Raw genomic sequence first — 24,421 nt, 5'->3', positions numbered from 1 at the left:
GAATTGGTCGGTCATAAAGAATCACAAAGTCGTTCAGATGCAAATTACTTTTCGTTCTGATTGTAGTTATTCCCATCGTCAAATTCGATAGGAATGAACAATGGAAGTTAGTCGTTTTCCGGCCTTTCCAATACAACGAAGCTCCACAAGCTAAAATCACTCCTGCTGCATTAATAACAGGTTTCTTCGATGCTATGACTGTTTTAGGAAGCTAAAAGTTAGTCGCCCATATGACAACCCTTGTATAGTACCAACCAACATCTCCAAGAGCACCAAGAGCATCAATTTCTGGCTTCACTCGGATGTTGTTTTACAGGAAATCCAATTTAATCGCGAATGTGAAGACGTTATGTACCTGTTACAGACTTATAGTTAGATCCCCAATATGAATTCAAAATTTCGGCTAGGGTTTTAGAGTGAAAGCTACGAATTGAAGAACAATAATCCAAGTCATTTATATAATCATCATATCATTGATATGAAATCATCATTCATTCATTATCAATTGATTACCGTTTTAAGCTGACCAAAATGTAGGGGATTTTTGAGGAATTATCTCATCTTAATAATGCAAGGATTATGGATCCACATGATAGAATTCATGAACTGGACGTTGTTTTCTTCGTAGTCTTCGAAAATCGGGTCGAGTTCCTTATCATTAAGAGCGAGCTTCTTGAGGAGGATGCGCTTCTTCTTCTATGCGACAAGGAATGTAGGCGACGTCGACATTTGGATCGTCTAGGACAACTTCGTAAGTTCTGTAAGTCTTAACCACCAATTTTAACCTAGATTTAGGGTCTATACCGATTGGTTATAATACCAATCAATATTATTAGCTTAATACCAATTGGTATCATAACTAAATCGTTAGATATGGTTGCAATTTACCTTTTTTAAATGGATGTTAAAAAAATTGTAATTTGATTTCTTAAATTTTTTGGATTGTATGTTTACTTAATTATTGAATTTCTTTAATATTGTTGAAATTAAGTATATTTAGAAGTTTTATATCATTTCCAATTGTTTAAGTTCAATGTAGATCAAAAACTCCCAAATTCGCATGAAAGGATTGAATTTAATAAATTGTATTCTTGATTTGGTAATTTGAACGAAAAACTATAAAGAGATGTCTAATGTTGTAGGTTCTATGAATAAAATAATTGTAATCTTGAAAAACATCTTTTGATTTGATTAAAAAATAAAAAAGATTTTAATGATCGTGATTGATTGATGTTGTGATCTAAGATTTGATTATATATTGTTGTAGAATTAAAAATATTTCGATTACTGTTTGTTCTTGGTTACTGTGTGTAGAGTGTGTTTTGGTTACCCATTTTTTGAGGATTGACCGAGAGCCCGGACGAAAAATTCCAGCTGCCTCCCATCCGCCTAGAGCCCGACCTAGAAAACCAGCTAGATTCCCAGTCGACCGAGAGCCCGTATGAGAAAATTGGGCCATTCCTCAATGAATCCGACAGAGCGTCCAACCGCATTTTTCTAGCAGCCGACCGAGAGCTCGACCACACTTTTTTGCCAGCTGACCGAGGACCCGACCACATTTCCAAGGCATTCAATCGAGTTTCAATTTAGCCATAGTTTTGGTCTTTTATCAAAACCTTTCTTTTTAGGATTATATTTGGTTACTTGTTTACTTTGTAAGTTTGTGTTTGGTTTAATTTTTAGTTTTATTACTTTAATTAATTGCTTAAAAATATCAGCACAAATATAAAATGCCTAACTAAAACATAAAAAAAACAATAATTTTCCACCACCTTGTATGATCATATATTTCAAACCACTTGTCTAAAAAATTTAAAATCGATATCTTTTAAGTCACAAGAATATTTCATATCTAACCATCGTTTTTTATAATTTTTAAAAAACACTTTGAATGAATAATTACTTTTGAGATGGGATGCATGTGTGGTTTTAGTCTAACCTCTTTTCTCTTTGTGTACATGATTTACATTTTTATATAATCTTTACACTTGTATATACTTGTATGTATTCTTATTTGTGAATAAAAAATCAAAAGATCCACACAAATATGGACAATCACCTTTAGCTCTAGGTTAAATTAAAAAGGAAAACTAAAATGTAAAGTGTAAAAATATATTTTTAAAGGCTAAAATTATTGTAATAGAGGACTTTGGGGCATTGAAGTCTCGGTAAAAAAATACCGAGAGTTGATGCACTCCATTGAATGGAAAACCTATTATAGTCTTGATGAGAGTTTTAATAGAGTTATTTATTTGTGTAAACTGATATCTTGATGCAGCTTGAGTATGAGAGATTATTGAAAACAACCTTGAAGTCCTCACCAACGTGCTCAATTGATGTTCCTAATTAAAGTTTGACTTCTCAATCACGATCCATGACTCCAAGTCATAAGATCTTGATTCAATCTCAAATTGGTAAAAGATCTTCGAGAAAAAAGTTCTCTTTGACTAGTTGGGTCAACTGAGTCAAGCATATAAAAAGGGGTCATAAACTTTTTTCAAGAAAGAATGAGCACGAGTGGTTCAACATACTCGAGTAACTTTACCATTGGAGATTCGAAGTTGTCTTAAATAAAGAATTTTGAGATGATTGATCCTTCATGTGATCACATTTGCATCAACATCCGCATCTGCATGGACATGCACATATGTTGGAATTCATTTGTATATTGCATCAGCATCAGCATGTGCATTCTCATACATTCATTTGCATGCACATTCGTATCGACATATGCATACATTAGATTTTGTTTATATTGATATCAATAATATCGCTAACCACTTCCACGTTATAGGTTGAGAGATTGAATTACCTTTAGTCAAAGTAGTTAGCATTGTTGAAACATAGTTGATTAACGTATTCAACACAATGAGGCAACATGTTCGGAAATGGTAGAATTATGAACGACGGTTCAACAACTTCAAAGACAAGTAGATGAACACACCTCGATGGTGCATGACCTCTTCGTGAACGACCCCTCAAGAATTGAAAAGCTGAAAATCTTAAAATAAGGAATCAATGAGGACTTTTAGGTTTTTCTAAACCGTTGGAGGAATTTGACTTTAATCATGAAAGATCCACCAAGTGATGGTCTTTATATTTCCATGACCTTGAAAATCCTTAATGAAACCTATGAAGCCCTTGTGATTATATCCACTTTTACTTCATTTCAAGACATAATTGCCATGGGGTACAAGTTAGATGATGTAATGGCAGAGAGAAACGCCATCCTCGACAATGACATATATGGTGAGCTACCCGAGGCTAAAAAGGACCATGCAAAAGAGGTTGAGATGGATGAGGGAAATCAAAGGAGAAAGGGAAGTTATGAGAAACATTCAGGTGCACCTTTGAGCTAAAAGACTAATCATCGTGTTCCTCCATTTGCTCTTAAAAGCAAATGAACTTGGAAGAGTTCGATATGTATAAACACTAAAAATCTACACACCCAATTTATAATATTAAATAATTATTTTGATTTATTTTCAAATAAATAAATCGAAATAATTAACCCAATGGCCAAAAACCTATTTAAACAATTAATTAAGATTAATTATTGTGACAATTAAATTTAATTAATTAAAGGTAAAGCTAAAACATAAAATAAAATTATTTGGGATAAATGTTATACTCAATTTATCTTAAAGTAATTAAAAAAATCAAAGGATAAAAAATAAATAATTTAAAATTTATTTATTTAACCCTAAAATATACAAAACTAAAATTAAAAAAATTGGCAAAATATTTGTCATATTTATTTTAATATTTTGTGTATTTAAAATGATCAAAATTAAAGTCAAAATGGTGAAAAAAAATCAATTTCAAACAAACCCTTAAGGTTTTAAAATAAAAAGAAATATGTAATCGGGTGTAGCCAAAATATAGATGTATTGCTAAGGTCGGAACCGAGTCCATCGAATAAGTGTTGGAATCTCATCCAACGCCCTAGACTGTCCGCGTAGCTCGCTACAACTGAAGGATTGTGCGCCCGCAAAGCAATGTACCAAGTAATTCGAGCTTTATCTCCATCAGCCAAAATGCGATGGTACGACCAAATTGCGGACAGAACTTTAACGGACCACTCTATGTCTGCCTTCTCGCCCGAATGACGTCGTTTCACGCCTCGATCATCTTCTTCGTCGCGATCGCTGGAGGGATAAGATTGAATCCATCTTTGATTTTTCAAAGATGAAATTCAGTCGATAGTCAACTAAATCGGCTAATTCGAAAGGTGGAATGATCACCCTACCACTATGATCATTCCCTTATAATTATAGGCATAATAACTACCTATTTCGATAGTCCACTTGAAGCCATCAATCTACTTTAGGAGGCTATACATAGTCTCTCTTAGTAATTCTGAAGCCAAGAAATCAACTCTCAAGCTTCAAATCAAAAATTACAAAAAATCCGCCATGGAAGCTCCAAGCTTCTGGATTTTTCGAAATTTTGTGTAAGGTCTTAAAACTTAGATTTGAGCATCCCCAAAGCTTTCTTAAGGTCTAAGGAGTATTCTCCAATCTTTGATAAGATTCCAATCACCATCTAATTCATATTTCTAATTTGAAATTTTTATATTACAAATTTCATAAGCTTGTATGATGTCTGATTATTGAATTTTATGATTGGAAATCGATCATATGATCATTTTCAAGCTTTTTGTTTAAGTTAGAATCAACCAATCAATCTTAAACAAAAAATCCCAAATTTGAATTTTGATTTTCCAAAAAGTGGGTTTGCTATTCTTGGGCTAATATGTAATGATCATAGCCCAGAAAGCTTCCCAACATATTTTAATGATGTTGGACAACTATTTGGATCACGTTTGATCAAAATCAAATTCTTCAAATAAATTGAAAATTTTGAGTTTTTGAATTGGTCAAATTGAACAGGCAATGTTCATATTTTGGTATCAATTGAGTATATGAAGTTGTTAGGATCTAGGTAGCCGCTAGAGGACCGGGGGTTGGACCGTTTAGCGGTTCTCACTCGTAGGGTGGTGGTTAATCCGGTTAGAGATTAACACCGGGGTTTCAATACTACACAACATGTCACAAATCCTTGAACTAGGTTTAAGCGCGGAAGAGATTTGCTTTCAGGTTGAAGCCGCACACTTGTTTTATAGACAAGGCCGGTTTCGGATGATGGAGATTTGAAGAATGGTGGGTCGGTTTCGGTAATCTGGAAATTCGGTATGGTTAGTATAGAGTCGGTTTAGAGCGGTGTAGTTAAGTTAGTCGGTTAGACAATGAAGCCGACAGAAAGTAAATAGCAAGACAGATTTTATGGATGTTCGGAGATAAAACTCCTACGTCACCCCTTCCTCTCGAAACCGCGAGAAGGATATTCACTAAGGAATACAAGTACAATCCGATCGAGACTTATTTCCTGCTCGATAATACTCTTACAATTTACACCGAGATTGTAACACACACTTTTAACTTAGCACTTAGGCTTTCTTAGAATAACACAATCTTATCACTTGTAGTAAATGCTCTTAATGCTTCACTTGTCTCACTGAGTGTCCCGCATTTACTCTTCTGCAACTGCCTCCTTTTATAGGTGAAATATGCCAACGGTCATATTTCACTTCCTTGAATCTGATTGGCTGAGCAGAGGTGCAGTGATTCAGACCTGCGGTCATTTCCTCAGACCTGATGGTCAACCTTAGACCTGGTATTGTCTCAGACCTGTCGGTCTGTTCTTCCGGTATGTAAGACAAACCTGCCGGGTTTGTCTTTTACTTGATGTAGGCACTGTCTGTTGGACAGTTGTCTGTACTTGGAAGATTTCCTTTCTGACTTATCCCGAAGTGGAAGGATCCGGTAGTACTGTTTTCTGCAGCCTACAGTCTTTCTTCAGACTTGCATGAATATGGAAGTGTTCAGTCTGTTCCTTTGATATCGTTCTCAACAGATACCCAAATTGTCTTCTTGTACTGGTCGGCCGCTTGACTTAGTCGAGTGGGTTTTGGTATGAGTAATGTAACCGGACTTCTTCCGGTTATTTCTCTGCCTTGTGGATGATCGGCTGTTTGATAATTCCGGTTTTAAGCTTTGCCCGATCCTTTCTTTGTGCGGTCAAGTTCCAGGTATTCTTGGTCAGTTTAGTATCTTGACCGGGTAGTTTTCTTTAGCCGGTTCCGGTCCGGTTCCTTATTCCTGCATGGAAAGTTTATTTAAGTTAGGTATGTTTGAACCGGTCTAATTTTATCTAACAATTTCTCCCTTTTTGATTATTTTATTTAAAATTATCAAAATCATGTAAGTTTGCAACCGTAGGCCGGTTGTTTTGTTTGGCCGGATTTTTGAAACTGACTTGGGAGAATTTTTCGAAAAATGTTGAGAAAAATTTTGGAAGAGTCTTTATCTTTTATCTTATCAATTTCTCCCTTTTTGATTATTTTATTTAAAATTATCAAAACTAAGTAGAAATGCAAAAGATGGCCGGTTTCAAAAAGTAACTTTATATATATATATAGATAACCGAAAGAGCCAAAATATATATATATAAAAGCACTAAGGCAATAAGAGGAAAGATAGTCCCTATTCAGAGTCCGTGAAGTCATATAGGCCCTTCTTTTTCTTCGGTTGCTGTTGACCGGTCGGTTCGGAAGATCGGCGTCTTGTAGACCGGGACCGCAGTTGTTCTTCGACTTCATCTTCGACTTGGTCGGCCTGCTGCGATGCACTCGGGATGACCGGTTCAGAGACCTCTCTGAGCAGCTCGGCAATTTGAACCTTCTTAAGGGCCTCCTTCTTAGGGGCCTCCCTCTTCCGCTTTTTCGGCGCTGAGGCGGAGGCGACCGCCTTCTTCTTCTTGTTTTCTTCGGCGAAGCCGTCCAGCCTCCGTGCTTCTTTTTCCAGCCGTGCGGCATCCTCCGCAGCTTGAGCGGCTACTTTCTCAGCAAACCCTGGGTACTTAGCCTCTGCAATTCGAAGTCGCTCGGCCTCTGCTTCTTCTTCGTTGAGTGGAGTGGAACGCGGTGCCTCCTTTTCTTTACTCATTTCGGCATCCAGCGCATCCTGGATCCTTTTAGCCGTCTCAGCATCGGTCGCTATAGCCGCGGCATCCGCGTTCACCTTTGCCTTTAGCAGTTCGGCAACCTGTTCAGAGAGCGCCTTTAGTTCGGTCACGAGACCAACATTCGTCTTTTCGAGTTCGGAGACCCGGTCAAGTGTCGTGCCGACCAGATCATTACTCATCGCAGTTAACCGTTGATCGGTTTCTCTCTCAAACCGGTCGAAATCTTTCTTTAAATCGGAGGTTACGTCCTCCAGAATTGCAGTTCGCTGAACAAATTTATCGCGCTGAACCGCCTCTTCCCGCATATCATCGCCGAGTTCTGAGAACCGTTCTTGATTTCTCTCCAAAAGATGCCTTGTGACGTCGGCGAACTTGAGGGCCGAATCAACTATTCTGTTGGATCTATCCTTGAAAGGTTGAACCACTGTATCTTCGAACTCTTGAATACGGTCATCAATCCGTACCGATGTGGATGCTTCAAGCTTTTGAAGTCGGTCCTCAACCCATTCTTTAGTAAAGTCTGAAACAGGGACTTCCGGTAGTGGGGGAGGTGATTGCTCGGCGAGATTTGGATCGGCTCCTTCACTGGATTCTATCGGTGCCGCATTCTCCCTTAGAGGTGTTGGGCAGTTAGCCGGAAACCTTTCGATCTTGGGGGCAGTATAGACCGGTACCTGCATTCGGCTGCATATGGCTTCCAGCCGCTCGACTTCTTGAATTAGTTCCCCTTTGGCTTTTTCAAGCCTTGCTAACACCCGCGGCGCTACGGTGTCCACCGATTCCATCTTGTTGAGCTCCTCCGTAATTTTCCGGATTTTTGTCGTTAGTTTCCGAAGTTGAACCTTCGGTAACAAGAGACAAGTTCGGTGTTGTACCTCTTGGAGTGTGTTGGAGTTCGTAATGTTCATCATCAGGTCCTCCACTTCCTCCAGTCTGTTTATGCATTGCTCATCTGTGTGGCCCGGTAGGATTTCTCTATACGGTGTATCAAACCGGTGCTCGTGCCACTCCAGGTATAGTTCTTCAACCGACTCTGCTCTTCTTCTAACGCCTTGAAGGAGTTTCCCAGCTATCCTATCGGCCTCTACTTCTTCGGCCTCCTCCCTCTCTGTGTCGCCGCCTTCATCATCGGCTTCTTTATCAACCTCTTCTCCACCCTCGGTGGTCTCAGGGTTGGTGTTTGGTGCGGCATCATTGGGGCTCTGGGCCGAACCGTCTTCATTGACCGTTCTATCATCCTCGGTCTTCTCCGTGTCGGTTCTCTCAGAGGCCCACTCCTCATCTTCTGTGTGCTGTGGTGGTTCTGAGAAAATTACCTGCTCTTTTCCTTTGCCTTCGGCCTTCGCTTTGGCTGGGGCAGCTTTCTTGGCGGTTTTCTTCTTTCGGCCACCTATGGAACCGGGGGCCGGCTGCGTCCTTTCAAGGAATTGCCTTGATCTGATGAGGCAACGTTCTGCTACAGCGACGCCGGGACCGATGTCGAGATTTAGGTGGAGGAAGATCTTACCGAGGGGCACGGCGTATCCCCACGACCGGTTTGAATCCGGTTTCACCATGTCCATTAGGTTGCTGAACACCGATCTTGCCCATTTGACCTCTCTTCCCTCCATCAGACCGATCAGCATCTTGATTTTGTCTCTTGTGAGGTTGTTGAGGTTTCCTCCCCTCGCCAGGATCGCCCTTGTGAAGATGTCACATATCTGGATATATTCCGGCTTCAACATTTGTTTGCTGCCGGATGTTTTGATCGGCTCTTTAGTTGCCGATAGAATCTGGCAAGCCGCCTCAAAGGTGTCCTGCTCTATTTCTGCCGTTGCATCCTGGCCGGTTGTCGGAAGATGCAGGCTCTCGGCCACTAATGCTTCGGTGAGCACTATTTCAGAACCGCATACGGTCGCGGTGATCTTGTCGTAGGAGATGGTTGCAGTTTTGAAGAACTCCTCGACCGCATCCTTGTATATAACATGAGGACTGCCGAGGAAATATTCCAGACCGGTTTTGATTACCCGGTCAATAACTTGCTTCGCCTCGGGCGTACCATTCAACCGGATTTCCTCGAAATCCACCTGAGAATAGAGTCTGAACAAAGCCGAATCACGCCCCATGTTAAAGAATTTGAGAATGTGAGAGATAACCGCTTCAGAGAGTGAGAAAGCTTAGAGAGAGAAAGCAGATTCGCTTGAGAATGAAATAAAATGACCGAAAGTCCCTTTTATAGATGCGGTTTGGAAGCCCAACCGTCCCATCAATAATGGACGAGAATTTTCCCTCCAAATTGAAATAAGCGTCAAACCGTGTGCGCCAAACTATGGGCGGTAAACCAAAAAGGAGGGCGGCAGTTTTTGGGCGGGAAATTTCCCTCCAAAAGCCTTTGCTTATGTCATTGATGACGCACTCTTTTTCTTGAAACCGTTCTAAGTCTAACCGGTTATTCAGAGTGTTTGCAATTTATTTTAAGCAATGTTATATGACCGGATAAGAACGCGGTTTGAAGAGGTTAACCGGTTACTTAGATAAATGTTCAAAGAATTAAGAAAACACGGTCATTTAAACTGAAATGATATTAAGTTCAATAAATATTGCAGAGAGAAAACCGACAGAGAATTCGGTATTGAAATAGGCATACATAGATAATGGAGAGTACAGCCTATGAAAAGGTCATTCTAGAAATTCGGTCCATTGCCGAATCCTTGTCGAGGATGTTTGAGGATGAGGCCGGTGTGCCCGGTCCGAACTCTGGCCGGTACCCAAGAATCAGCTTGCTGATATGCGGTGCATACCCGAGACCTTTCTTAGTCAGCACCATATTCTTGAGGTTGTCCCATATGACCGTTGACCAGTTGATGGCCGATTCGCAGAGGATGTGAGTCATGATGTTGTAGGTATTTCTAGAATACCGTTGATTCGGCGATTGACACAGAATCGACCGGGTCACGATTTCGAGCAATAGCTGACCATGACTAGCAAGCTGGGTTTTTGGCCCAAAGTGTTCCACCGGAGAAGGGGTGGCCGACAGGTATTGCGCGGTTTCAAATCCCGCAAGGTCCTGCATAGTCGGAAAGTCAGAGAATCCTTCAGTCGGTAGACCGAATAGGGAGGCAAATTCAACCTCATCGATCCAGAAGGTATGGTCTCTGACGGTAGATACGATGTATTTTCCCCTGATGCAGGCGCTTCGAAAGAAGGCCTTCACATCCTCTAGAAGTATTGGGCCGGCCTCTTCAAGGAAAGGTTGAAGACCGGTCTCAGTGAGAGAGTAAAACATGAGTTTCTGATCAGGGTTTCCGTTCCTCTCTCCCATGCAGGAGTTGAAGTCAATGCTTAGGAAGTTTCCCAGAGTTCGGCTAGGCATGATTTCGGTATTGAGAGAGATGGGATTCAAAGGATTTCAGAAGTGTTCTAAAGCTTTTGGATGTGGTAAGTTGAGTAGAGAATGGCTCCTTATATAGGATCGGTTTTGGAGGGAAAATCTAAGCATTGATTGTCAGTTTTGTTTTATTAAGAAAAAGAATCTTTACCTTTTCAAGGCGCATTGGGAAACGGCAGATTGCAATGCCCGAGGTAGGTGTTAGTTGGGAAGTAACCAGGTTAGTTGGATATTAAATGTGCAGGTGGTTGGGAGTTATCTCATTAATTGGGAATAATCTCATTAAATGCACTTAAACGTAACCGAGATTAATTAGATAAGACCGAAAATAACATAGAACAATGCCGAAAATGGCATGAATAACGATGAAGGAAACATGAGATCAAGAAAGACACAAATGAAGCCGAAAGAGACATAGAAGAGGCCGAAACGATCAAACTTGAGTTGGATAAAGATGCACCCGGTGCATGAAACAAAACGACCGGGTGCAAGAGGGAGTGACTTAGTGTGCACGGGAAGGGGCTTCACGGGGGCGATTGAAGTTCCTCCTCCTCCAGGCTCTCTCAAACCGATCATAGAATGAGTCGGTTATCTCTCTGGTTAGCACCTGGGCGTGGTTCAAACCCTCGCCAGGACATGTTGGGACACCTAGTTCCACGAGAAGGCTGCTTATTTGGGGAATGAGTCCGACCGACCAGATGCCGACCATCCAGATGAGGACGTCGAATAGCACCCGGGACCAGTTGACCGGCGTGCCGGTGACAATGGCCGCCATCATGTTGAAGGTCGCGGCGCAATAGGTGTTGGTGACATCCCTTCCAAAGATGCCCCTACCTATTACATCGTTGAGGAGCTGATATTCAACCCTCAAGTGTGACTTAGAGCCATGATCATCAACAGGCTCATCCGACCGGGCAAGAGAGAGGGAGACCTCAGCTTTAATGTCGGCCGGTGGATTGAGGTCTGTGATCCCTTGTTTGGGCAGACTGAAGCACCGAGCGAAGTCCTGCTCGGTGAAATCGAAGATTATACCCCCAACCTTGGATTGAATGTGGGTATCAAAATGAGGAGTACCCCTGAATACTCTAGCATTGTAGTAAAACTCCAGGATGGATTCAGGGTAGACAGTTTGCTTATCGTCCAGAAAATACTGAAGGCCAGTATCTTCCAAAGCCTTAATCATCCTATATACTTCATAGTGCTCGGTACTGGAGCAAGATTCAAAATCAACTTGAAGAATGTTTGGGAACTGAGACATGGTTGCCTTAGTGAGAGGATGTGTTTTGTCTTGTGAATGTTTTAGTGAATGTATGTTTCCCTTAAATACTAGTTTGGGGGCTAACCTATTGTCCAGGTATTGAATGAGATGATGTCTATTGACCGCAGGGTATAAGATATTGCATGAAATAGGCATGTTTTTCAGACTAGGTTGTCGGTCATAGGCCTGGACTGTGAAAGATATCAAAAGATCTTCTCGTCTTTTTAGGCGCGACCTGTTTTACTTTGAGAGGGTAAAGTTTCAGAACAGATATCTTTAAGCCCTGATAATTATTCCTCTTCTGTTTGAAATCCAAATAATCTAGGATAGCCTACTTCCGAACCGGTCAGGTATCAGTTGTTCATCCCGATGCGGTTATTTGGTGCATGCACCAAGTAGCCGGTCGGTTTACTCTATCTGATAAACTGGGCGGTTCTTCCACAGATACCCTGAAGATTCGAAGTTCAACAGCTTAGGAAGAATTACCGGTTTTGTCTGTCTGAACCGGTTTCCCTTTAAGCATCCTTTGGAAGGATTTGGCTAATGTCGGTTAAGCCGAGAGTAAGCCTGAATTGAGAAAACTTAGCTTCCTGTAGCGGCTTTGTGAAGATATCGGCTACTTGTTGATCGGTCGATACATATTCCAGCCGGATATGCTTCAGCGTGACATGCTCCCGGATGAAGTGATGCCTTATGTCGATGTGCTTGGTTCTGGAGTGGAGAACCGGATTGTAAGTAATCGCTATGGCACTCGTGTTGTCACAGAAGATCGGTGACTCTTCGGCTATAACACCGAAGTCCTTCAGCTGTTGTTGGATCCAGAGGAGTTGAGAGCAGCAACTTCCGGCCGCCAAGTATTCAGCTTCTGCAGTGGATGTGGCCACTGATGTCTGTTTCTTGCTGTGCCATGACACCAGTCGGTCACCAAGGAACTGACATGTTCCGCTGGTGCTCTTTCTGTCGATCTTGCACCCTGCATAATCTGCGTCTGAGTAGCTCGTTAGGTTAAAGGACGAATCCTTTGGATACCACAGACCGACGTCAGGTGTTCCCTTTAGATACTTCAATTTCCTCTTTGTGGCTGTGTAATGAGATTGCTTTGGATTTGCTTGGAATCTCCCACACACACCGACCGCAAACAGAATGTCCGGTCTACTCGCAGTTAGGTATAGAAGAGAGCCGATCATCCCCCGGTATGCAATCTGGTCTACCGATTGGCCCTCATCATCCCTGTCCAGTTTGATCGATGAGCTCATTGGAGTAGCCGCCGAGGAGCAAGTATCCATCCCGAACTTCTTTAGCAGCTCCTTGGTGTATTTGGGTTGGCTGATGAATGTTCCTTCTTTGAGTTGTTTAACCTGAAGACCTAGGAAGAAACTTAATTCTCCCATCATACTCATTTCAAACTTGTCAGTCATCATTTTTGAAAACTTATCACATAGCTTAGGATTGGTTGAGCAAAAAATAATGTCATCTACATAGATCTGAACAAGTAGGATATGTTCCTTCTTTTCAAACTTAAACAAAGTTTTATCCACCGAACCGATGGTGAAATCATGCTTTAATAGAAATGCGGTTAGTGTATCATACCAGGCTCTAGGTGCTTGCTTTAGACCGTATAAAGCTTTATTTAGCCGGTATACATGGTTTGGAAATGCAGCGCTTTTGAAACCGGGTGGTTGTTCAACGTACACTTCTTCACGTAGGTCACCGTTCAGAAATGCACTTTTAACATCCATTTGAAAAACCTTAAAGTTTTTGAAAGCCGCAAAAGCTAGAAAAATCCTAATGGCTTCAATCCTAGCTACAGGGGCAAATGACTCTTCAAAATCAATGCCTTCTTCCTGTTTGTAGCCTTGAGCCACTAATCTGGCTTTGTTCCTTGTGACCAAACCGTCCTCATTGAGTTTGTTTCTGAATACCCACCTTGTTCCTATGACCGATTGATCTTTCGGTCTGGGAACTAGGTACCAAACTTTACTACTCTCGAACTGGTTTAGCTCTTCTTGCATTCCCAAGATCCAATCCGGATCTGACAATGCTTCATCTATTCTTTTCGGCTCAATCTGGGATATAAACGCGGAATTAAAGTATTCCTCCAGATGTTGACGCCTAGTTCGAACAGGTTTTGAAGGGTCACCTATAATTTGCTCAGGAGGATGTTTACTGTTTCTTCTGAGATTCAGCTCAGGGATGTCTACCAAGTTACCGTTTACTTGATCAAAGCTAGACATGTCGGTAAGCTGAACAGTATTGTCAGACCGACCGACTTCCTCGGATTGGACCGAAATGTCAGCTTCCTGTTGTGGAACAACTTGATCCGGCTGGGTTTCAATATTACCCATTTGTTCATGGACAAACCGCCTGAAGACCGGAGTCTCATCTTCACTGTCAGAGTGGATATTATTATTCTTCAATCTGTTGTGTAGATCAAAGCCTGATGCAGTATTACTTTCAACCGATTCATCGAAAACAACGTGAAGTGTTTCCTCCATGGTTGCAGTTCTATTATTATACACTCTATATGCTTTACTCACTGCCGAGTATCCTAGCATAATCCCGGTATCAGTTTTTGCATCAAAAACAGAGAGTTGGTCTTTCCAATTTATGTGTATATAACACTTACAACCGAAAATCTTGAGTTATTTAAGTTTGGGAACTCTGTTAAAATAAACCTCATAAGGTGTTTTGTTGTGAAACTTGTTTATCAAGGACCGGTTTTGTGTATAACATGCAGTGTTGATAGCCTCAACCCAAAATTTCTGAGCAATGCCGGAATCGGCTATCATGGACCGTGCGGCTTCCTTGAGAGTCCGGTTTCTTCTCTCGGTCAGGCCATTTTGTTGAGGAGTCCTAGCACTAGACAACTCGTGTCTAATGCCGGATTCATCAAGATATGCAGTTAGGGTACTATTTGTAAATTCGGTACCTCTATCACTTCGAATGCTATTAATGCGAGTTGATTTTTCATTTTGCAAACGTTTAAGAAGTGTGATCAAGTTAGATGCGGTTTCACGTTTACATGGTAGAAATATTACCCATGTATATCTAGAATAGTCATCAATAACTACCATGGTATAAAGCATGCCTCCTAGGCTAACGACCTGAATTGGTCCAAATAAATCCATATGAAGAAGGTCTAAGCATCGGCTAGATTGAATGTTTCCTTTACTTTTAAAAGATGACCTAGTCTGTTTACCCATTTGACATGCTGAGCAAACCTTATCCTGGTTAAATACTATATCAGGAATACCTTCAACTAGCTTTTTGCCGCGAATGTAATTTAAAGTTTTCATGTTTAGGTGGTTTAGTCTCTTATGCCACAACCAGGTTTGATCAGTCTTAGCTATCATGCATATAGGATATTCTACTTTAGTTTTCCAGTCTACCTTGTAGATGTTACCTATCCTATTTCCAGTTAGCAGTACAATGCCTTGAGAGTTCTTGACTAAGCATGCATGTTTAAGAAATTCTACAGTATATCCAGCATCACACATCTGATTAATGCTAAGCAGATTAAAACGTAGGTTTTCAACTAAAAGTACATTATCAATGGTTAGGTTACCATGGACAATCTTACCCTTGCCCACAGTTCTACCTTTTGAGTTGTCACCGAAGGTGATTAGAGCACCGGTTGCTGTTCTGATGTCGGTTAACAAATTGCTGTTTCCGGTCATGTGCCTGGAGCAACCGCTGTCCAAGAACCATTCAGAGTTTCCTAGCCGTTTCTTTAGATCCTGCAAAATATACATATTTACAACTATTTGGTACCCACATTTACTTGGGTCCACATGCGATTAGTCCCTTAGGTATCCAAACTTTGATAAACCGGACTGTTTTCTTTGCTAGGGTTTTAACTGTCTTTTTGACACTTGGTCTCGTGTATCTTGGTTTTTCTATATGGGTCTTAAATGATGATGGTCTTCGGTTTGATGATCTATGGTTTGACCTACGCGGTTCAGGAAAGTCTTTCATATGTTTGAGGATTTCGGCTTTTCTTTTCACAGGGTCAAGCCATGATTCGGTTGGACCAACATAGTCGTATTTTAGCTTTTCTTCCCTATAGTATGCGGTCTCCTCTTCTTCAGCGGTCCAGGAACTTTTAAGAAATTTTATAAAGGGGAGATTTCCTCTTGTAAGCCTTGCTTTCTCTATGGGTTTTCGGTCTTTGGAGCTATTTTCGTATCCTAGGCCAAACTTGCAACGAGGATGTTTGTAGTGTCTATTCATGTTCTTTACTATATCACTAGATCTCTTATATGCGGCCATCTTATATTGAAGTCGGGCATTTTCTTCTTTGCTTAGTTCTCTAGCCGGTTCACTAGATTGTTCGGTCTTGGGATCTAACTCGGTTTCTAAAGTAGGGGTATCATCAGGTTTTAAGACCGGAGGTTCGGTTATGATAGGTACCTCTGGGTCTGTCGGAATGGGTATTATAGGGTCGGTTTTAATGGTTAGGTGCTTAAGCAACATGGCTAGTAGGTTCCTATATTCTTCTACCATGTCATTTAATGCATCGTATAGTTCATCTTTAGTAAATTCATCGCAAGGAGAGTCAAATACTTGTTCCTCATTTGCCATGAGGCAGATGAGTTCATCATCACTATCGCTGCGAGCCCATAGACTTCCTCCATCGTCAGCTATTAGTGCTTTCGGTACCTCACTTGCTTCACCGGTTTGTTGATAACTGTTTCGGTTATCTTGGTTATCCGGTTTCCGGGTGTCCCTCCTTGGTTTCCTGCATTCCCATTTAAAATGACCCAAACAATTACAATTATAACATCTTACATTGGATTTGTCGCCGTAGTTGTAGTTTGTTGGTTGGCTCCTTTTCATGAACCTTCCAAACTTTTGTGCGAGCATAGCCATGGCATCCTCAGTAAACTGTTCGGCTGTTCTGATAGGTGCTGGGGCAGGAGCAACCGGTTCTATAGGTGTGATCAATGCTCTGGTTGAGGTTGAGGCCGAGACTTCTTCTTCAGTTCTGGACCTCATTTCAAACTCATATGCCTTTAGATCTTCGAAGACATCGTGCAGCTTCATCTTGTTTAGACAGTTTGACTCCCTCATTACCATTGTCTTTATATCCCACGCACTTGGAAGAGATCTCAATGCTTTCATGATAACCTCTTTGTTGTCGTACCTCTTTCCAAGTGTTGCAAGCTCATCTAACACACCAGTGAACCGGTCACTGTATTCCTTCATTGTCTCTCCTGGTTTCATTTTCAAATTTTCAAACTTCTGGGTGGCCACCATTATCTTGTTCTCTTTTGTTCTTTCATTTCCTTCAAAGATCTGGATAACGGTGTCCCATGTCTCCTTTCCGGTTTTACAATCTCTAATCTTGCAATATGTGTTTCTGTCCACGCTGTTAGAGATCCGGTTTCTTGCATGGTTGTCCAGGTTGTTTCTCCTTCTATCTTCAGCCATCCATTCCTTCCTGTCCTTATTGATAACTATCGGTCCTTTGGTCAGAATGGACTCCATCTCATCGTCCAAGGTGATTAGGTGTAGATACATTCGTGCCTTCCAGTTGGCAAAGTCTTCACCTTCTAGCATTGGAGGCCTATCTTGAAACATGCTTGCTTGAGTATTGAATACCAACTGCTCTGATACCAATTGTTAGGATCTAGGTAGCCGCTAGAGGACCGGGGGTTGGACCGTTTAGCGGTTCTCACTCGTAGTGTGGTGGTTAATCCGGTTAGAGAATAACACCGGGGTTTCAATACTACACAACCTGTCACAAATCCTTGAACTAAGTTCAAGCGCGGAAGAGATTTGCTTTCAGGTTGAAGCCGCACACTTGTTTTATAGACAAGGCCGGTTTCGGATGATGGAGATTTGAAGAATGGTGGGTCGGTTTCGGTAATCTGGAAATTCGGTATGGTTAGTATAGAGTCGGTTTAGAGCGGTGTAGTTAAGTTAGTCGGTTAGACAATGAAGCCGACAGAAAGTAAATAGCAAGACATATTTTATGGATGTTCGGAGATAAAACTCCTACGTCACCCCTTCCTCTCGAAACCGCGAGAAGGATATTCACTAAGGAATACAAGTACAATCCGATCGAGACTTATTTCCTGCTCGATAATACTCTTACAATTTACACCGAGATTGTAACACACACTTTTAACTTAGCACTTAGGCTTTCTTAGAATAACACAATCTTATCACTTGTAGTAAATGCTCTTAATGCTTCACTTGTCTCACTGAGTGTCCCGCATTTACTCTTCTGCAACTGCCTCCTTTTATAGGTGAAATATGCCAACGGTCATATTTCACTTCCTTGAATCTGATTGGCTGAGCAGAGGTGCAGTGATTCAGACCTGCGGTCATTTCCTCAGACCTGATGGTCAACCTTAGACCTGGTATTGTCTCAGACCTGTCGGTCTGTTCTTCCGGTATGTAAGACAAACCTGCCGGGTTTGTCTTTTACTTGATGTAGGCACTGTCTGTTGGACAGTTGTCTGTACTTGGAATATTTCCTTTCTGGCTTATCCCAAAGTGGAAGGATCCGGTAGTACTGTTTTCTGCAGCCTACAGTCTTTCTTCAGACTTGCATGAATATGGAAGTGTTCAGTCTGTTCCTTTGATATCGTTCTCAACAGATACCCAAATTGTCTTCTTGTACTAGTCGGCCGCTTGACTTAGCCGAGTGGCTTTGGTATGAGTAATGTAATCGGACTTCTTCCGGTTATTTCTCTGCCTTGTGGATGATCGGCTGTTTGATGATTCCGGTTTTAAGCTTTGCCCGATCCTTTCTTTGTGCGGTCAAGTTCCAGGTATTCTTGGTCGGTTTAGTATCTTGACCGGGTAGTTTTCTTTAGCCGGTTCCGGTCCGGTTCCTTGTTCCTGCATGGAAAGTTTATTTAAGTTAGGTATGTTTAAACCGGTCTAATTTTATCTAACAGAAGTATAAAGAAGATATTGGATAGCGCCTAACACTTCAAAACAACTTTAAAATCAAAAACCCAATTTTGATCATAAACTATTTTAAACGAATTGATCATCACCTGGTTGATTGATACATTGAGGTGATGTTCTAAATGTTCTTGGGAGTTTTGTGAATCTACCTTGGATCAAAGAATCTAAGCTCCCATCAAAATTGTAAAACTTGCAATTTTGATATTCTTGAGGACCGGTAGGTCCTACCGAGGACTAAGGACCGAGAGGTTCGACCGATGTTCTTCACCTAGAACCAAAAGGTCAGAGCGATGATTTTTACATCCTACCGAGAAATCTAACCTAGAATTGAGGGATCTCAATCCCGACTGAGAATTCTAGTCAAGGACCGATGGAGTTAGCCATGGGCTAACCTAGGACTAGTGGTTTATACACCCCGACCGAGAATTTCATTCAAGGACTGAGAGTCCTTAGCACCTTGACCAAGGCTTTTTAGCCATAACCGGTGAGTCCGACCGAGGGCCCCGAGTCCTGACCAATGAAAACGAACTCAAGGCTTAGGACACCGATCCTAAGGCATGTTTAGTTCCCCTTTTCAAAATCCAAAATTATTTTTGTAATTTTGGAACACCAACCATTTTCTAAAATCCCAAAATATTAGAAAATGTTCAAAATATTTTTATTTTTGGGATATTTTCACAAAAAGATATTTTGACAAAGGCTTGTTTTGGATTTATGTTTAAACTCTAATGTCTTTAAATGATTGATATTCTTCAAATATTTTCCTCCTTAGTTGTCATCATCAATAGGTACTAGAATTGAAATATTGTTGTTACAATATTTTAAATCACGCTAAAACCTAGAAACATGACTAGGACCGGAAGAATAATCGGTTAAAACTAAAATATTATACAACTGATTTTCAAAAGCCAAATGTATAAGTATAAATCATTTTAAAAACGGGTATGGAGGATGAAGCGCGAAAACTCTTTCCCGAGTATCGCCAAACTTTGAACCAAAACAAATCTCTAGTGAAAAATATGTTTGTACACATACATATTTTTTTTACTGATTATTCAAAAAAACATCAATTGGTGACTCTATATTCAAATAAATTAATTATTTTTAATTAATTTAAACAGGGATTTCATAAAAAAAAATCAAATTGTTATTTAATTACCGTAAATTCCCAGAATATTCAAATTTGTACAAAAATTAATTATTTTGTATAATCAATTTTAAAAACTGATAGGAATTATCAAAAGCTTTTAAAATAATGTTTTATTTTAAAACGATGTTTGATATGCAAACCAATGTTGAAATCATCGAATCTCGAGCCACCCCAAACTCACACCCGTGAGTGCGGAATTCTTGGGTGTTATAGTATGCCTCCAAGTTAAATTATGAACATTCTAAAGGAGAAAATGGTTGATCGGAGAGTTAGAATCACGAAATAATATGACATTTATAGTTAAATTTGAGGTGAATTTTGTGAATATCATCAGATGTTGGGGCATTTCATTGACAATTGTTTTAAGCTCAAAACCAATATACGAGAGCTCACTAATTGACAGAAAGTTCCAATGTTGAAAGAGAAGTCCCACTCATAAAATCCAAAACATCTTTAAGATAGATGATAGGTGAAATTCGGATGCGTGTAGAGCAACTTTGATATCTCGAACTCAATGATCTCTTAACAAAGAAGAGGTCAAACGAGTGATATCTCAAACTATCTTTTTTTATGACTAAAAAATCTATCCTTTTATATTTAGATCTTTCATGAATAATGAAAATAATGTTTGTGTCTTATCTCAGATTTGATCTAATTTGTTTTGATTACAAAATGTTTCTTAAATCAAAATATTTTTTTTTTTAAAAAATGAAGACATTCAAACGTGTAAAAATATAGTTAAAAAACAACCAAAAATATATATATTGGCGACAATAAAATCCTAGCTCTCATCCTAAAGAATTTTCTAAAACTAAAAGCCTAGTTCAATACACTAGAGAATTTATAAAAAAAAAGAAAAAAAAGAAAACACGAAAAAAAGGTTTAATGAACTATGTCATGACCTGATTCTTTCTTCAAAAATACGTAGGCAGCCTATGCATTATGGATGGTCATAGTTAATATTTTCTTTTATATTTGGGAAATTATCTTTATTTAAAATAATCTCTATGTCAATACTATGTGCATTTTAGAAAAAAATGATAAATACAAAAAAAAGAACAACGACAAAGAAAGTCAGCTTGAGATCCAACTTGTCTAGCGTCACAACCAATCCTCATGTTTTCTATAGAATAAGAACCTAGAGTTTGTGTGCCAAAGGTTTCTACACACATAAATTCGCTATCCTACTATGCATAAGGAGTTTACAACAAGAGATTCTCTATCTATGACTTTTCAGAGTCCAAGATGGGTCAAATTGAAAGCTTTTATTTATCCACAGATGCGTGTAAACATAATTGGTCTGTTAAAAATGCTTGATACATCTTAAATCATTGACTAAACATTAAAGTCAATCCAAGTCACATTTGACAAATCCTTGGACTTAGTAAACTAATCGAGAATGATTATGAGTCCAAATCTTGCAATAGAAGATGACGAGACTAACACAACTAAATAGATTGGCAGATGCGTAATCTTCGAATGCATCCCTCCAATGATAAAAAACAATACGGACAGGAGTGATCATCTTCCTACTTAGCAATGATGTTGTGTAAGACGTATATTCTCAATGACGCATTGTAAAATATTTTAAATTAAAAAAATCCAATAACGATGTTTATATAAGACGACTATCCTTAATAGAGCATTGTAAGCCATCCCAAAAATAATAAAGAATAAAAATCAATAAGCAATGTAAGTCGACTATCCATGATATAACTTAGTGCAAAACCTTCAAGCCCTAGCAAGAGTCAAATGATATTTAAGTATTTGTACTAGAAGATAACATTATTTGTACGACCAACCAGATTGGCACATGCATAATCTTCAGATGCAACCCTCCTAGAACGGAAAAGGAAAAACACAAAGAAGAGTGATTGTCTTTTAGTTGTAATAACTTCAAGTCTGATGCGATGTAAGTGATGATTTAGAAATCGATTTCCAAAACTGATTGAGAATTGTTAAAGGTTGTAACAAACCCTTATACAGACCCGTATATGCTGAATTGTCTAATTTATTATTCTTACACGCTTCGTAGGTCCAAGTCCGAACGAATTCTCTAATATCTTTCAAAATCTCTGGCCATGAGTAGACCAGATTCATCTTCTTTTGGGTGACAAGTGTTCCCGAGTGGTTCCCCTTTGCTGCAATGAGGGTAGTTTTGAACACGTTGTTCTTTCTCACTACCAACTGATCACTTTTTCTCACCATCCTATCATCATGCCAAAATTCCAAGTGAGTGTCAGCATTAGCACAAATTTCTCAAATATTTTGGGCTAAATTGGAATCACTTTTATAGGCTACGTGGATCTATTTTTGGATGGAAGTGTGATATACGGAGACCATTACACATTGAACTCATGTTACACACATAGACAACATATCTACCACTAGGTTCCTTTCACTTTATTATATTGCACCAAGAAATCATATCCCACTAATTTATAAAGCCATTTCTCTTGGGTCGGGGTCTGTACTCTCTATTTCAGCAGGTATTTTAGGGCTTCATGGTCTGTCTTTACAATGAACTACTTGTACCTAAGATACAATCTTTATTTCTTCATAACAAAAGTCAAGGCCATCAACTCCTTCTCGTATGTGGATGATGGTATCTTCTCTAGTTCGATAACCTTACTGATAAATGAGATGGGAATCCTTCTTGTATCAGTATCACACCAATTCGAGCTCCACTTGCATCAGTTTCCACCACAAAGGGAATTATGAAGTTGGGCAGTGCTAGGACTAGAGGGAACAACATACGATGCTTCAATAACAGGAACAATACCTTGACTTCTTCATTCCATAAAATTGTCCTTTTCTTAGTAGGTAGTAAGTGTTGGGCTATGGAACCGTAGTCTTTGATAAATCTTTGATAGTATCTGGTCAATCCTAATAACCTTTCAATTGCTTAATTGATTATGGAATCGGCCATGTACTCATTTCTTTCGGTTTATTTAGATTAGTATCCACTCCATTTTCATTCAATATATGACCTAAGTAAGAATTTTTCTTACACTCAAAACTACATTTTCCCCTATTGAGGAATAACTTTTTCAGTTGCAATATTAACAAGACTTTGTGTAGATGGAAGATGTGCTTATTCCAGCTCGGGTTGTACACCAGGATGTCATCGAAAAATACGAGCATGAACCTTCTTAGGAATGGCTTCCAAGTTGAATTTATTAATCTTTAGAAAGAAGATGAAGAGTTGGTTAGGCCGAAGAGCATAACCATAAATTTTTATAGACCTTCGTGAGTTCAAAATGTTGTTTTGTGCTAGTCACTTGGGTGCATCCTTATCTGATGGAACCCAGAACGCAAATCCAGCTTGGAGAAGACCTTAGAGCCGTGCAACTCTTCCATCAACTCCTCAATGATAGTGATAAGAAACTTATGATTGATGGTTGCTGAGTTCAACCGTCTATAATTGATACACGACCTCCATGATAAGTCTTTCTTATGGACTAGCACCACAGGGGCAACAAAAGAGTTGTGGCTTCTTCTAATGACTCTTTGTCTAGCATATCATTGACTAAATGTTCAATTTTTGTCTTTTGTAGGGAATGATACCGATATGAACGCAAACACACATCTTCCATGCCTTCCTTTAGTGGGATTCGATGATCCTATTCCATAACTGGTGGTAAGTCTTCTATTTGCTAGAATATTGAACTGAAGTCTTCAAGCATCCTCTAAAGGTCTTTAGAAATCTCTTTGGGTGCCATTGTGGTAAGTACAAAAATGGCTTTCATTTTCACTCATTATTTGAACCATGGAAGCAACATTTCCTTTCTTGAGTAGTTTCTCTAACTAGTTGTCTTGTATCAGGTTGATTTGTGCATGGGGTATACTCTACAAGACCGTGGTTATCCCTTCTTTTTCAAAAGATAGGGTTAGCGTCTCAAAATGCCATGACAAATGATCTAAAGTAATAAATCAATTGATGCCCATCACAATATCATACACTGTCATGGTAAGAACCTTCATATATGTTTGATAATCTTTACCCTCCATAGACCATTTCAGATATTGGCAAATGCTGGAGTAGAATATGTTGGAGCCATCTACCACTCGAATTGACAACAACTGGGTGGGCAAGGTATCGTGATTTATGTTCTTCATTATCATGTTGTTTATGAAGTTATAAGTGCTTCTTGTATCAATCAAAATCACCACCGGTAGGTTCCCGATCTTGCCGAGAATCTAGAGTGTTTGAACAATTTTAGAACCGATCAATGCGTGCAAAAAAAATGGTAGGCTCTTCCACTATCTTAGGATGAAAAGGAGGATCATCAAAAACTATCTGTAGAGTGGGTTCTTGGAAATATGGTAAGTCTTCTTGGTCATTACCCAAGACCATGAATAACTTTGATTTACACATGTGGTTAGGCTCCCACTTTTCATCGTAGATGTAACATAGACTCTTCTTCCTTTTTTCATCCATTGTAGCCGGGTCTAATTGCTTAATTTGACCCTGGTTCGCGCTGGAAGAAGACGCATAAAATGAGAAGTATGGGGTTCTATTCGTGCTTGGCCTTGCTGATTTAGCATTGGTTGACTTTGGTAACAATGGTGATTCATCGTTGTACAAGTGTTCGCTGCTTAACAAGGACTTGTATGTTGTTTCTTGGACCTTGGCCATCGACATTGCTTCATTTAATGATCCGTAAAATCACAACGTGATCACATTTTCAATTTCCTC

The sequence above is a fragment of the Impatiens glandulifera genome, chromosome 6, assembly GCF_907164915.1.
Source record: "Impatiens glandulifera chromosome 6, dImpGla2.1, whole genome shotgun sequence".
Lineage (NCBI taxonomy): Eukaryota > Viridiplantae > Streptophyta > Magnoliopsida > Ericales > Balsaminaceae > Impatiens > Impatiens glandulifera.
Note: the sequence above shows the minus strand (reverse complement) of the source record.